This window comes from Rhincodon typus, chromosome 4, assembly GCF_021869965.1.
Source record: "Rhincodon typus isolate 14 chromosome 4, sRhiTyp1.1, whole genome shotgun sequence".
NCBI lineage: Eukaryota > Metazoa > Chordata > Chondrichthyes > Orectolobiformes > Rhincodontidae > Rhincodon > Rhincodon typus.
The window spans coordinates 61,252,572-61,269,257 of record NC_063335.1 but is presented as its reverse complement, the minus strand read 5'-3'; the positions used below and the strand labels follow the sequence as shown (position 1 = coordinate 61,269,257).

General features: G+C 40.5%; 1 protein-coding gene across 2 annotated transcripts in view; it reads left to right on the top strand.

Moving 5' to 3' along the window:
• The first annotated feature begins 7,100 nt into the window (after positions 1-7,100).
• Positions 7,101-16,686, top strand: part of lyn (LYN proto-oncogene, Src family tyrosine kinase) — a 98,526-nt gene continuing 88,940 nt past the window's right edge. For both annotated transcript variants that reach the window (XM_048595688.1, XM_048595687.1), the window contains exon 1: positions 7,101-7,296. The gene's annotated coding sequence lies outside the window, so the exon portion shown is untranslated. The remainder of the gene's footprint in view (positions 7,297-16,686) is intronic.

Here is a 16,686-nt window from a genome sequence, read left to right as displayed (position 1 = left end):
TTCATCCAGCTCTGTACCTTGTTGTCTCGGATTCTCCAGCATTTGCAGTTTCTACTATCTCTGATGCTATGATAGTTTATTTTATTGGTTTTAAAGTCATGGAGATCTACAGCAAAGAAAAGGCCCTTCAGCTCATTGCATCCATGCCAGTCAATAACAACCACCAAACTATTCTAATTCCATTTTCCAACACTTGGTGACCATAGCCTTGTGTCCCTTGGTGTTGCAAGTGCACGTCTAAATACTACTTAAAGCTTATGGAGTTTTCTGCCCCTATTACCTTTTGAGTTGATTTTGGTCAGTTAGGTACAAAACTAGAGTTTTAAATCTAAATAAAGCAGATGACATAAGTAGCCTATTTAGTGTCTCTGCATTGCTGAAATTCTCTGGCCTCAGCAACGTCATGGTAAATCTCATCTGCACCGATTCTAGTGCAAAGAAGTACGCTAGGAACTGCAGAACATAAGAGGGACCTTGATGTGCATGCCCATTTCTGCACAGTCTTTGCGCATGATCAACAAGAAATTGTTGGAATTTGGCATATCCTGCAGTTACAAAATCATTTAAAAAATACCCAAGACATTTTTTTCTTACATAAGACTATATTTACTTACATTTTAGGAACTGAGAGGGTCTGATAACTGAATGGACCCCCATTGTTCTTTGGCAGAAAGACCTTAAATAATAGGTTTTTTTCCCTGCTGTGCCTTGGCTACAGCTGCCCCAAGCTTTGGCGTATCTCTCAGCACATAGTCCTAGACCTTGGAGTGTGTCAGTCTGCAACGCTCAGTGGTGGAGTTTTTGCATCAATATTTTACACTGGAAGACCAACAAGTTTCAGGCAGACCAAAGAGTGACTTTCACTGAGTTGATGGTCTTCCAGGCACATTTGTTATATGTCTCAGTGTGCACCCAGGAGCAGACCGTAGAAGCGCAGAGTTCTACCTCAGAGTTGCTCAGGATGAACCTCAACAAGAACCATTGCATTTCTCTCCACACCTTTGCAAAAGCACATTCCCGAGGAGATGTGTGACTGTCTCTTCCACCTACCACCGCTTTGGGGGCAGCTTTTGCTGATGGTGAGAGTCCAGGCATACTTGAAGGATCTGCATACTGGACAAGTGATGTATTGATGCTTGTTGGAAAGCTCTGGCAATGAGACACTGTGCCAAAATTATTTTGACTTATTGCTCAGGGAACCCCCAACAGGATCAACCCTGTCCTTTTCCCACAGGGTTTCTAGGACTACATGTTGATCACTGCCTAGTAGACTTGTGGTCAGACGTGTTTTACTTTACAAATTATTCCACAAGGGACAGGTGATATGGAACAGTCCAACTATTCGTGCGTTCTACAGCAGTGAGGCCAGGCTTATCCTTTACAACACCAGGAACAGGTAGAACCTCAGTATGTAGCTTGTGTACCGAGTGTCTATGCACAGCTTGATGCAGTCGGACACAATCAGCCACCAGGATGAGGGTGGCATTGGGTATGTTTCCCCACAACCACCCCCCGCAACCTTATCCAGAGCATTGCACACGGTGTGCCTGTGGACATGGCCCATATTTGACCTCCAGCTAAAGTGGAAGATGGCTCGGGTGACTGTAGTTGCACAGGCTCGGGAATAGGCCAATTCTGCATCACATACAGCAATACCGACAGTACCTCACACCTGATGACCAAGTGTTTACCTGCAATGGAGAGGGAGAGCTCTGTGATCAGCAGCCTGAAGGAAGAAGATGTATTGACATTTCAGCCTGACATCCTGAGGATCAGCCAATCCTTTTATGTCAGACTGTATGACACGAAGCCCACAGATAACAGTCGCCAGGCCATTCCTGTCCTCTAACACTGAAGTCTTAGATGACAGTGAGCAAGATAGGCTGGACCAGTTGTTATCTCCGGATGAGCTGACCAAGACCCTCGAGTATTTTGAAAAGAATTATACACCTGGAAAGCTCTGGCAATGAGACATTGTGCCAAAATTATTTTGACTTAGTGCTCAGGGAACCCAGTTGTATTCGGCTCCATGATTAGTCAGATCTACTGGAGGTTTATGACGGTATGATCTTGGCAAATAGCATGTGCAAAGTTACCTCCTTGCAGCAGAATACCCAGGATAGAGGAACAGCAATCATTGTGCTCCATCCAGCCAATTTAGGGCCCCCTGGGCTCACAGGTTCAACTGTTTCCTGTGGCTGATGAGGTGGCGTATCCCATCCTTCTGCAGAAACAGGAGGTCCACTTTGACGCTGGCTAGGTAAGCCAACATAGTAACACATCACCTGGTAGCTTTAACACTATGCATATTAATGCTTCTGATTTTAAACCCCATTTCAGAAGTACTATAGGCTCCTCATTGTCCAATGTCCATTCACCAATGGTCTTGTTACTTGTCGAGCTCCTGTACCTCCTGTTGCGGGCAAACTGTTGCACCCACACAGACTGAAGGTAGCTGTCCTGTTCCTGTCTGGAGGGGGTGTTGCTCTAATCTGGGGGTGAGTATGAAGCTCTGGTTCTGAGTCAGACAGAGTTGCTGTCATGCTCTGCTCCTTGTTTGGAGTGTTGCTGCTCCCAGTTGCTTGGAGCTATGGTGTGGTGGCTACCTCGTGGTTCCTGACAGCTGGAGCTTTGGGTTTCACTGGGTCTGTCATGACATTTGGCATTTCTGGGCTGGGGCGTGAACCTCTCCTTCTCTCCCGTGGTGCTATGTTTCTTTTTTTTTTGGTTGGTGGCCATGCCTCTGCATGTCCTCATCGTCAGAGGAGCTGCTGGTCTTTCCTTCATGTAGCTGCCTCTTCTTGTTTTTGTGAGGACCTATGAAGCTCAATGTATTGTCCTTTGTGGTTGTTCTTCATGATTCTCACTCCTTGACTCCTTCATTTCCTCCTCCTGCATTGCCCCTGGCTTCTCAGGTGGAGTTTGAGTTGGTTGTAGTGTCACTGCACTGGCTCTCTTTTTCTCCTCACCAGCACTTTTCTCCTTCTGGGTGACCCTTGTTTCAGTGGTCTTGTTGGAGGCTGGCACCTTACTGTCCTTTAATGGCCACAGCCCACGTTACCACTTCTGGCCATCTGAGCATATGTGCTGTCCCAGGCTAAGTAGAGGTAGCCTGCTTCCCCACACAAGTTATAGCTATTGGACACTTTACAGCCCTTAGTTAGGTCCCCACCTGTTTACAGTTCCTGCAGAGGATCACCTTGCAATCTGCTGCTACGTACCCCGACCTCCTGCAAATTTCACACTCTCTCGGCTGCCCGGCATATATCAGGTAGCCTCTGCTCCCTACACTTCTGAAGCTGGATGGTGGGTGGAGGATGTTCCTGTTGATATTCATCCTCAGGGTCCACCGTGACCTGTTGCCTGCTAGTCCAGATCCCAAATGTGTCCATCACATCAGCGCTGATGCCTTCCAGCTGCATGTACTTTCACCACTGGATGAAAAAATTCTTTATTTATCTCCTCTAAATTACTTGCTTCCCACCTTAAGCTTATGCCCTCTGGTCTTAGGTATGTCTGCCATGGGGAAGAGATTGCCACAATCTACTTTGTCTATATCCCCCATAATTTTGAATACTTCAATCAGGTCTCCCTCAGCGTCCTCTGCTCCAAGGAAAACAAACCCAACCTATCCAGTCCATCCACATAACAGACTTCTCATCCCAGTCAACAGAGTGCCAGCATATGGGGATTATACATATGGATGGTTGCTACCCAGCTCTTCTGTGCAGGTAGCATGAATAATGGTGTTGTAGACAGCATGCAGAGGGGACCCTCACCACCTTTTTTCCTAGAATACCTTCAGGACATGGTCACATTGCTTCACACTCTGGAAGGTCACATCAATTTCCTGAGGGGAAATCCTGCAGACAGCAGACATCTGCCACTTGGAAACTGCAACAATCAAGGAGGATCTTCTTCATGAAGAAGGTCTGGATAACCCTGACTGTATTCCGACGCCCAGGCCTGGGGCATGTGTGCTTGCTGAGCTCTGGTTAGCTGTACACTATATTGGCGTTAGGCCAAAGTCTGCATAAAGGTCCAACCGACAATCCTCCAACATCCAGCCACAGTCCAACGATGATCTCAAAATCCTTTGATGACTCACAACTCAGAGCTTACACTTGATCCTTGTCAAAAGGCCAAGAAGGATACTTGTTTATTTGTAGAGCAGGGAGGTTATAATGGAACAGTATGAAACATTAATTATACCAAAGCTGGAGTGCTGTGTGCAATTCTGGTTACCACACAATAGGAAGGATATGACTGCATCCTCCTTTCTGAGATTCAATATAAAAAGCTCCTTAGGACGACAGTGATGACAGCATGGGGCACTTCAGGAAGAGGCAAAGTCTAATAAGCACAGTTCAACATGACAAGTCAAGGCATAGGTGGTGTGAACATGCAAATGAGTGCAGAATGAGTGAGCTCCGAGGGAGCAAAGAAGCAGCCTGGTCCATTCCATGAACTGAGTGTCTGTGCTCCACAGTTCCCTCCTGCAGTCTTAAAATGTTAGTTGTTACTGCATCCTGCTATCACATCTGTGCCCTGTGAGCAGCCTGCCAGTTATCAAAGAGATGCCATGGTTGTTGTGATGGGTTGACAGATGCTGGATGCCACTGTCTGTAGACAATGGGTGTTTACATATTGCGCCCTGAATTGTTGCTCCCAGTGTTCAAGATGGAGGTCATTTGTAGCAAGTGGTGAGCTGAATCTATTCTTGTCTCCTTGTCAAGGTTTTCCAATACCTAGTTTATTTTGTGCGTTTGGTAACAGCATAGTGAATATTATTCAGGTGAGTTGTGTTGTTTAAAAGGTGTTTAACAAGCATTAATTCTTGTCAACAAAAAACAGAAATTGCTGGAAAAACTCAGCAAGTCTGGCAGCATCTGTGGAGGGAAAGCAGAGTTAATGTTTCGAGCCCAATTAACCGTAACTCTGCTTTCTTACCACAGATGCAACCAGACCTGCAGAATTTCTGTTTTTGTTTCACATTTCCAGCATCCACAGTCCTTTGGGTTTTATTTGCTTATTCCCTATCAATTAGCATCTCGTCGTTGCCTATAGAGGATTTTGCCACACTGCTTGCCTAATTTCATAAAAGATGAAGCAGGTGATATTGATGTTGAGATGGGCCATGCTGCACTTGTCATCTAATTCAGTCCCACATATTGCCAAAATCTAAGTCGCGCAGCCCTCTAAGATTCTACCTTATGATTCTTCTATCTGCCATGATCCTTGTTGCCTGGATAGACGTGGCCCGAACAGTTTATCATTGGCTTTGAAATGACTCCTTTCTTTTCCTCCTCCTCATTTGGCTATAACAGACTTTTTAATAGATATGCTCACCAATTCAGTGAGTGTTTAGTTGATTACATGCTGCTACTTCCAAAGATACATAGATACGTTTTCTTGTGTGTTTTTAAAAAAGACAATCATCTTTTTGTTCTTAACCCACTCTAATAAAAGTAATAAAACTGAATTCTACACACCCACGCACTTACATCCACAAATCAAGGTGGCAGCTCACCACCATCTCTTCAAAGGCATGCAGGGTTGGGCAACAAATAGTGGCTCAGCCAGTGACACCCACATCTCACAAGTGAATAACAAGATTAATAAAATTAAAAATAATAAAAAATAGTGAACTAACTGCTGTATATCACAAAATAATTTGATTCTTCCGAATTGTTTAAGTTCTTTTTACTTAAAATCAAGTGACTGATACACAGTGGACTTGACGCTAATTGAAAATGCTTCTTTTTTGTAATAAATCCATTTTAACACATTTAAAAACCTAGAATGATTTAAAAATAAGAGAAAAAAAAATCTTCCTTAAAAGTTGCCTGATTCCACTTATACATGGAGATTTTACTCTGTTGACTGAGATGAGAAGTCTGTTATTTGGAGGGACTGGATAGGTTGGGTTTGTTTTCCTTGGAGCAGAGGAGGCTGAGGGAAACCTGATTGAAGTATTCAAAATTATGGGGGATATTGACAAAGTAGATTGTGAGAATCTCTTCCCCATGGCAGACATACCTAAGACCAGAGGACATAAGCTTAAGGTGAGAAGCAAATAGTTTAGAGGAGATAAATAAAGAATTTTTTTCACCCAGTGGTTGGTAGAAATGTGGAACATGCTGCCTGAGAGAGTGTTAGAGGCAGATACTCTTGCAATATTTATGAAGCATCTGGATATGTACTTAAAATGCCAGGGTATAGTAAGCTATGGACCAAGTGCAGGTAAATGGGAATAGTTAGTTTAGTGTTTGTTGGTTGGCACAGATGTGGTGGACCAAAGGGCCTGTTTCTATGCTGTAGTACTCTAATGCAAATAGGTCTGAGCAGAAACTGGAACAATAAAGTAACATAATTTTAAGAACAATTTACACCCAAAATACTAATTGCGCTCAAAACAGAAACTTTCCTAAGTATATTTTAAGAATACTATAAACTTGCATTTCCTCCTTTTGTCACTGTTTCCATGGTGGTAATGTCATCCAAATGATTTCAGAATGTTTCTCACGTATATTTTGAATCTAGAATTCCTTCATGCCCCTGACAAGGATGTGATTTTTGAATTTTGAGTTTTGGAATGACTTGATCAAAAATGTCAACATCGGCTTTTTCTTCACATACTTGGATAATCCCTGAAGGCCAAGGTTGTTGTTTTTAATGCCCTTATTCATTTCTCAAGAAGCTCTTGTTAATTTTTTTTTGTTTATCTTGTATCACAAGGGAGTGAATCTTAGCTTTAGTTCCAGACATAAAGTTTGACATTTGAACCATGTGATGACTACTATAAACAATTGCCCTTTTGTATCGTTTAATAGTGTGTTGCGACTTCACATGTGCAAGGAAAATGTATTTTTAAATTGAATGAATTCACTCTCCTTCATTGCTTTATTAGTTTCATAGCCAAGTAACAATTCAGTTGCAATCCTTTTGTTGCATCTTAGCCAATATTGTTAGTATTTGTATCACAGTAAACAGTGGGCTGGTAAATTATTGTAGATCATGCAAATTGCATGCTAGCCGGGGCTGGGAGGTTATTTGATTTTATATAAACACCAGGAAGTAACACAAAAAAAAAACTCCGAGCTAGTTCCTCAATTTTGGTAGTGCTGGTGGGGAGTGGATAAGGCAGCTGTAAATTTTTTCTGAACTGTTTACCGTTCAATGTTGCAAAAACTTCTCTGTTTGTCTTAAACATTAAGGAATCTACATGTAGAAAACTTTCTTTAGAGTTGATACAACGAAAAGACCAATTTGATCTCATTTGAACGCGGTTGAAAGGTAAGTAGTTTTCTGTCCTTGAGCTGTTTTTTGAGTGAATGAAATAGACAAACTGTTGAACTTCGAACTTTGTAAGTTGCTCCTTGTTTTTAGTTCAAAACTTTAACAGCAGCCTTTTTCATTTACCAATACCAGAGGCAAAAAAATTCTTTGGTATTTAACTGATGTGGATAAATAGTGATGGATACTAAAATCTTTAAGGTTACATGGTGTTCCCTCTGAGAGTGACCAAATTCTGTTTTCTTTAAACTGATGGGTTTTCCTTTTAAAAGGTGGAACAGTATGTAAATATTTGCCAGTCTCAAATGATCCAAACATTTTATGGAGAATGAACAAAGGTACAGAAGCTAAATTAGGCTTACAGTAAGCAACGAAAAGCCTTGCTGAACTGCTAATGAAATCCAATTTCCCTTTTCACAAGTATCTGCTTGATAGGTAATTTGAGATTGTTGAATATATTCTTGAAAAACATATGTGTACCTGTCAATCAAAACTGGATCTCCAAGTTGAGAGGTTCTGCACTAAATGTACAAGACAGCCTTTGAAACTGCTCAAATGTAGGAAGGTTGAAATAAGCAAGTTTGAGGTCCAACCTAATCAGAAGTATGAACACGTTAATTGAATTCATGCACCAACAAATTTATCTCAACTTTTACTTATAAATTTACATGCACTATTGCACCATTGAACATTTTAAATGAAAATGATTTTAAATAGGATAAATTCTACTTTTTTTTTTACAGCAAAAATTAGATTATTACTCTCATGAAAGCTGTAGTCGGCGATCTTTTGTTCAGGTCCTAAATCTAACTGTTCAGTGGATCTAATGAGTTTCTAACAGTTATTTTAGATGTTGATTCTTAGAAACTAGTAAACATTTATGTTCAGAAGTATTTTGGTGTCTTTATGTATGAAATACAATGTTAACATACAGGTACAGCAAGAAAGTAGGAAGGCAAATAATATGTTGGCAATTATTGTAAGATCATGAGAATCAAAAGCAGCTGTAGGCCTTTTGACACTTCAAATCTGCTATACCATTCAGTAAGATCAGATTGTGACTTTCCCTCAACTTCCCTGCCAGCCTTTCCAACCCACGCACAGAAAAAATCTGCTTTGACTATCTTTGAGAAATCCAAGGACATTTTTGCAGTTTACAATGGGCTGAGACTTTTGGTTTAAAAAAGTTTGTTACAGGATCGCAATGACGCAATATTGATGTGAGAAATGTGATGGTAATAGCAGTCAAAATAATCTAAATGTCAGTTACAGGAACTGAACTTCAGCCATTAAGAAAAGTTAACTATAAATATCCTAGGCAAAATGTCTCTAATGCAGTTTTATTAGTCAAGTTTAGAAGCATAGTGATAGAGATTTGCTAATATGCCAATGTTATTTGCCAGCAATTTATCCTTGTTGATGATCTTTCATCAATTTATCCTTTGAGTTGTACCTGGAAGATAAATGTAGCCATTTCCAAAGAAATGTGCAAGCCTCTTTACTTCAAACGTTACAATGGTTGTGCCTGTGATATAGGTTCATTGTAACACTGAAGAAGTGCCTCATTGTCAATGATGGATGTTTAAATGAGATGCCAAATTGAGTGCTGACCACCCTAATGAAATGTTCTTATTTGCAAAGCTGTTCCCATATCCTGACCTCGCTATTTCTGGAATATTGTGGTATACAAGTTGGCTGTTACATTTGCCTACAAACAATTTTTAACAACATAATATGACGCAGTATACAAGGAGGTTACTTGACCCATTTAATCTATGCTGTATCATTTATCACTAAGGAGCTATGTCCTGTCTTCTGCTCTCCAAGCCTTTGCGAAATATTGAATTGAACATATTTCTACAATTAAAACTGAACTAATTTTTTTATAGAGGCTTAATTTTGCATTTCTGACTTTGTATTCTGAGCTTTTAGTAATGAAGCAAAGGATCCCATAACTTATCTGCCATACTCAAGATTTGTGTATATATGTCCCGAGGTCTCTTTGCTGCTGTTCTTTGTTTCTTTATCTGCCTCTCCTCATTCTTCACACCAAAATGCATCATTTCTATTATGTTCAACCTGTCATGTGACCAAGTGTTAGAATGTAAGACTTTGGAGCATAGTAGGTTATTAGGCTCTTGGAGCTTCATCCACCAGGCACAAGGACCATAGCTGTTTTGCTTGTGGTCTAAACTCCACGTTCTTGTCTATCCTCAACCCCTCCCAATAACTCTCTTCTACCAAAATTCTACCTATCTCTGCCTTGAAAAAATTCAATAACCAAGCCTGCACTTTTTGCTGGGAAAGAGAATTCCACATACTAATATATATCAGATAAAAAAGAGTTCTCTTCATCTCCAACACGAAAGGGAGACCTCTTTATTTTTAACCTACAAGAGGAATCATCCTCTCAACATCCATCCTATTAAGTTCCATTAGGATCATGTATTTCTCAATTAGAACACATCTCATTCTTATCAATTCCAATGAGTATCTACCCAATCTGCTCAATGATTCTTTCTAAATACTTTTCCAGCAATTTCTGTTTTTGTTTCTAATTTCCAGATTTTGCAGTTCTTTTGATTTTTTTCCCCTTTATCTACTTTGCTTGTTATTAGTTTAATATATGTGCCTCTGAGTTCTGTTATTATTCTTCTTTGAGACAACTTTTGATTTCAGTTGGAGTCATTCTTAATAAGAACAACTGGACTAAGTCAATTGGTTGGTTTGCTTAACCAGAAGAAGGACCTCAATTTTAGATACAACCCAGTGAGCTATCTCCATGTTGCTGTGAACACACTTCAGTTCCGCTTAGATTTTCATTTCCTCATCTTAGCACTATTTAAAGATTGAATGCAGTGTACTTTGCTTCTCTGGAGATTAAGCTATATTATCGATTAGACAACCTTTTTATTCCATTTGATAAAACAAGTGACTCATTCTCTTAGATCTGTATGTTGTTAACAGTGAAACTCCATATCTTTAAATTGTAGTACATTTCCATGTTTTTATATTGAGCTACAAGTGGCTCTTTTAGTTTTTTTTTTGAAGAAAATCTCTTTTTCCTATATTGTAAAAGATTTCTTTCAGTATCATACAAGTTATGTTGGGCGAGGACTCATGAGCAAACTGCTCTCATGGGGGTTATATTGGGGTGGGGGTGTGATTTGATATAGATATTGGCTTTGCCTACTTCTGTCATATTGCTTTGATATTGGCTGCTATGTAGCATGAAAGATCAGCAAGGGCTAAATTATTTAATTCTCCCTAGCCTTTTCATGTAATGTAAATAGTTTGAATTGTAGAGTTATATTAGCCTTCCACCACTTTTAGAAAAGCATCCCTTAAAGGCTGGATTATTTCAGTTTCTCAATGGACGAAAGGAAATACACTTTTACTTTGAAATAAACACACAGGCCAGGAATTTCCTTGGAGTTACACTGACTCAATCATGGTAACTCCATTGACAAATTTATGGGGGTGGAGCAGGAACAACTGTTGAAATTCTGAGCCATACAATTTTGCTAAATATTGTGTGAAGAAGGCTGTTCACATCATTTGATCTCCATTATGGAATCCAATCTGACTGCCTTCCCATAGCAGTATTCCATTATTATTTAATAGATAGTGTTCTCATTAAAGCTATGAATAATACTTGTCAATGCCGAGCATAAATTAAACTGTTACAACTCTTCGACCTCATCCTGTTTTGATACAAAAAGTAAAAATAAATATACTCAGGAATAAATGTATAGCATAGATATTAAACAAACATTTTGCATTATTTCCGTATGAATACGATTGTGAATGTAAGAGGTGTACTGCAGGAGAACATAGAAAAGGCATTTTCCTAAATACACTGAACACAAAGTGGTTAAGTCTAATGGCATACATTTTGAGCAGTTGGAACAAAACAAGAGGCTCTGGTGACAATTATTGGATTTGCCTAAAATGTGCAGATTATGTAGTTGGAGGAGAACATCCATTTTAGCTCTAATGCTCTAGAAGAGACAGGAATTAAACAGACTTGCCCAAATCAATGTAAGCTATTTACCTGTCAGAAAGTTTCTGTAATTCCACCATTGTGATTTGACATCCTTTTTACATAAGCATGATGATACGTCAAAGTTATGATATACCATCAATGTCAGTACCAGTTTAACTGACACTCTGAGTGAACAAAGCACTGAAGTTTTCCTTCAAGATGCGGATTTTGCCAAGAATGTCAAGACAAAGAGAACACCAAGTAAATGCTTTAGTTAAAATTATTTTCTGTGGGGTCTGCAGCAGCTCATCTCCACTTTGAGCCCCAAAATGAAAACTTAGAATGTTCACAGATCATAGATCACAGAATCCCAACAGTGTGGAAACAGGACCTTCAGCCCAACAAGTCCACACCGACACTCAGAGCATCCCACCCAGACCATCCTCCTAATCCACACATCCCTGAACACTACGGGCAATTTAGCATGGCCAATCCACCGAGCCTGCACATCTTTGGAATGTGGGAGGAAACCGGAGCACCCAGACGAAACCCGCACAGACAAAGGGAGAATGTAGAAACTCCACACAAACAGTCACCCGAGGGTGGAATCAATCCGGGGTCACTGGCGCTGTGAGGCAGCAGTGCTAACCACTGAGCCACCGTGCTGCCCTTCCCACTACATCTCGCAAGCAAAGTGAATTTTGTGTTGATGGGTGCCCTCAATATTGGGTGATCTTGCAGCTGCTCTCCATTCATCACAGAACAGAAGTCAATTGATGGGATTTAAATGAAGCCAAGGAGTTAAAATGATATGGAGGTGCCAGTCTTGGATTGGGGTGGACAAAGTCAGAAGTCATATGACACCAGGTTATAGTCCAGGTGCACCTGATGAAGAGGCTGCTCTCCAAAAGCTTGTGTGATTCCAAATTAACCAGTTGGGCTATAACCTGGTGTCATGTGAATTCTGAAAGAGTTAAAATAGCCCAGGTGTCGTCTCTTAAGTAGTAGATGAGTTTCTAATTTGTTTTGCTACTGACCTACCTACAGTTGAGATGCTGAAATTTGAGGAAGAATGGCCTCACTGCTTGTTGGCAGGATATCTGGCTACGAATGAAAAGCCTATGTGCTGAGGACTACAAAGAATTTGACTCCTTAGCATTTTTCTTGTACTTCAGCTTGGATGTTTACCTGAGAACGAACTGGAACCATTGTTTGGGCCAACAGGCTAGAACTGAAATTAGGATGGCATGAAAACACAGGCTGATTTTTGCGGGACATATGCCTACCAATTGAGAAGTCAAAAAATTGGTGGAGGCGGTTTGAAAGGAAGGCTTTTTTTGCGTGTAATGGGTGCCAGATATCCAGAGGTGATTACAATTGAAGGAAACGTTGTCCAGGAGAAAGGTGCCCAAAGATTAGCTTGTGGCACTCAAAGGAACACTCTTTCTCTCCCTGGTCTATAAGGAAGCTTATACAGAATTAAAATTTACATTTCTGGGTCTCTTTTGAGTGGGCAGGCCACCACTGTCTCTGCTTTAGCCTCCAATTAAAATGGCAGATGGTATTATTGAAGCTCAACCTGTATATTTAAAGAGTTCACAATAAAGTTAAGGTGGCTGTGCTTGGAAAGGAGCTTCTCTTTTATTTCCTTTTATCAAGTTTCCACTCAGACAGAGTTACAATCAAGACCAGTAGTGAACATTTAGAAATACATCTACTAATCTAGATAGCTGGCATGGATTTATTGACTATTGGTTGCTATTTGCAAAGATAAGTTTTATGCAGTAGATGTTGTGTGTATTTTTTTCTGAATGAATTCAATAAAATATCTTGCCAGACTTTTATTGAAAAAATTCTAATGTCACAGTCCAAAACATGCAAATGGTTGAACAGGAAGTGAAGAGTGATGACAAGTAAATGTAGCTTGATGATTCGGACTTAGTACAAAGAAATATGTGAAAACTTTCTGATGAAATAAAAAAGTAGTTAACAGGATTATGAAAGTCTTCAGAAAAACATAAGCAGATTTGTCTTTTCTATTTAAATGCTGTGAATACGTGAGTAAGTAATGATGTTTGTAGTAAACTTTGGTTTATTGTTCTATGCGCAATTTTGGCTGCTCTAAAGGCCATTAAGGCATAGGTGTTGGAAATTGAGGCCCCCCCTAAAACTATATAAACTCACCATTCCATATCTGGTATTTCCTGTGTAGCATGAGGCCCCCTGTAACTGTGTTGTAGTAGTAATGAGCCTTCTACTGGTGAAAAGAAAAGATTTGTTGAGTGCCGCACTAACCTACTATTAGCACATGTTTTCAAAACTAAAATAAAGTTTTGTTCTTTAGAAGCAATGAAAACTAACATTCAAATGGAGGTGGGAAAGGGGACAGTGGGTTGTCACAGGCTTTCTTTGCAAAAGTAGTAGACTTGCCAACTTTAAGGGCATTTAAATGGTCATTGGATAAACATATGGATGATAATGGAATAGTGTAGGTTAGATGGGCTTCAGATTGGTTTCACAGGTCGGCGCAACATCGAGGGCCGAAGGGCCTGTACTGCACTGTAATGTTCTATGTTCTATGTTCTAACTGATGTATAATATTATCGTATCTAAACTGCTATTTAACAAACTCTATAAACTTTTGAAAAATTTCTACAAATCATTGACTGCCTACATTAGGAAACTGTGATCTCAAAGGCCCCAAGATCAAAATAGGGCAGCAACAGGTGAAAGCCAATTTGGGCACTGTACAAGCAAGCTTTAAAGGCTCAATAAAATCTGAATCAGAACATTGAATAATCACTCCTATGACTGGGTGGGTTTGCAGGTGAGTAGAGATTTACTGAGCATTTCACTCTGACCTTTGACTTGGGAAAAAAAGAGTGCAGAGCAATTTGGAATTCACCAGATGAGAGTGAAGCAGGAAGTGTTTTCAGTGAAACTGATAAGCTGAGATGCCTTCAAACAGCGAACTGAAAAGCTGCAGCCATGCCTAGGTGAAATGCTACTGCTAACAACACTTTCGCTGAGTATTTCTTGTTGCTTGGTACATGTTTAATAAATCCTTGGAAATCTGTTCACTTTTCTTATACTTCTGTCACCTTGCACTGCTTGCTTGTCAACCTTCACGGCACATGGCACGGTGGCCCAGTGGTTAGCACTGCTGTCTCACAGCACCAGGGACCCAGGTTCAATTCCAGTCTCAGGCGACTGTCTGTGTGGAGTTTGCACATTCTCTCATGTCTGCGTAGGTTTCCTCCAGGTACTCCAGTTTCCTCCCACAGTCCCAAGATGTGCAGGTTAAGTGGATTGGCCATGCTAAATCGCCCATAGTGTTCAGGGATGTGTAGATTAGGTGGGTTATAGCGGGGTTGGATCTGGGTGGGATGCTCTGAGGGTCGCTGTGGACTCGTTGGGCCGAAGGGCCTGTTTCCACACTGTTGGGATTCTATGATCTATTCTATGAATATGGGATCAGCTTATGCAAGTCTACATCAGACCTCTGATATGGAAAAAGATGAGCAATAGCAAGAACAACATCAGCTTCCTTCTCCTTAGCCACTTCTTGTTTTACATTATAGAGGATTTGAACATGGAGCTCCAACTCCAAAGAAATGAGACCCCTTAAACAGTCTACAGGTTTAGAATGTGTTTTTTTTCACTTTGTATAACACCAGTTACTCAAGAGAATCAAGCATTCATAAGCAAATCATTGCTGCCATCAGCCTCTTCAGAGTAAGTACTCAAGAATCTAAAACCATTTCTGCTGAATGAGATTTAATACGCTGTCACAACTGGGGCATTTACACCCATTCTCACTCAGAATTGCCTAGTGGGTGATCCATTTTGGCTTCTTCCTGAGGTCCTCAGCATCACAAACATAAGTCTTTAATTTGATTCACTCCACGTAAGCTCAAGAAATGGCTGAAGCTACTGGATACTGCAAAGGATATAGTCTTTAACAGTATTCTGGCAAAATACTAAAGAATTGTACTCCTGAGTTTACTGGACCCTAGCTATTTCAGTGCGGCTACAGCACTGGTATCTACCCATCAGAATGGAAAATAATCCAAATATATCCTGTCCACAAAAAGCAGGACAAATCCAACATAGCCAATTACCACCCTATCAAAGTGTTGGAAGGGAGTGTCGACAATGTTGTCAAGCAGTATTGGCTCTGCAATGATCTGCTTACTGCCATTCAGTTTGGGTTCCACCAAGCCCTTTCAGCTCCTGATCTCATTACAGTCCCATTTTAAGTGACAAATAATGACCATCTCTCTTGAAGTTCAATAGCATTAGCATTACCATCAATGAATCTGCATTTATGTGTTGATATCCACATACCTTAATTGCTAACAGAGTCTTTTGTATCATTTCCAGAAGGCCTTTTGAAGGTTTACCGTTACTATCATGTGGCACTATTATGTCATAAGACCTATTCAGGTTTAACTGAAATTTTGTTTCCTCAAAAAAAAAATCCAAGGTTAGTCAAACAACCCTTGATGTTTTATTTTACACAAAATATTAATCGGATACATTACTAAAATGCTATAGAGTCAGACCCTGTAGCTAGAAATTTTTAAAAAGCTAAATAGTCCGACCGCTGGCACCAAGAATGGGTCCCTAACCCTTTAGGCAAGAGGCAGGGATCCTGTGTGGCATTTTACCAGTGGTCAATTATGAGGCCACTGCTAGGGCAACAATCCAAATGAGGATGGCCGCCCATCTCTCAAGGCTGCCAGAGCAATCAGAGATCAATATATCTTAGATAGATATATACTATCGCTGATAGATGTAGCCACTGCTGATACTACAGGCAGAAGAGAGATTTCCACATTGAACTGCCCTCAAAGGCAAGCTGAATTTTTTTTTAAACGATTAACGTGCCGGGGTGGGACTAGTTGGGATACACTCCCTAGTAGCAGTCACATAGTCACCGGGTGTGGTCAACACATCAGGGACCTTCCATCCCTTTCATAAACCCATTAGGAGGCTCCAAAGTTTACCTGGTGGTTTTCCTATGTGCTGGTGACCCCTCCCAGTGCTGGTGAGGCAAGATGTAGCTCTCAGTTGGGGATAATAATTGTTTGCGCACCTCCAGTCACTGAGTGACTAACTGGCTGATACTCCCCCTCCTGAGAATATCCGGGTGACAGCATGATGCCCAGATGTCCTCCTAAAACCTTCCACTGCCATTTTGAGATCTTTTGTCTCTTAACCTTTTTCCAGAGAGCTGATAAAATCTAATTTGATATCTTCATTTAACATGTACATGGTTAAACAATTGAAAAAGAAGTTGATGAGATAGAGGGAATGGATATAGTTACAAAATAACTCCATCTGGAAATTCTGGTTTGTTATAAGGTGGCACGGTGGCTCAGTGGTTAGCACTGCTGCCTCAC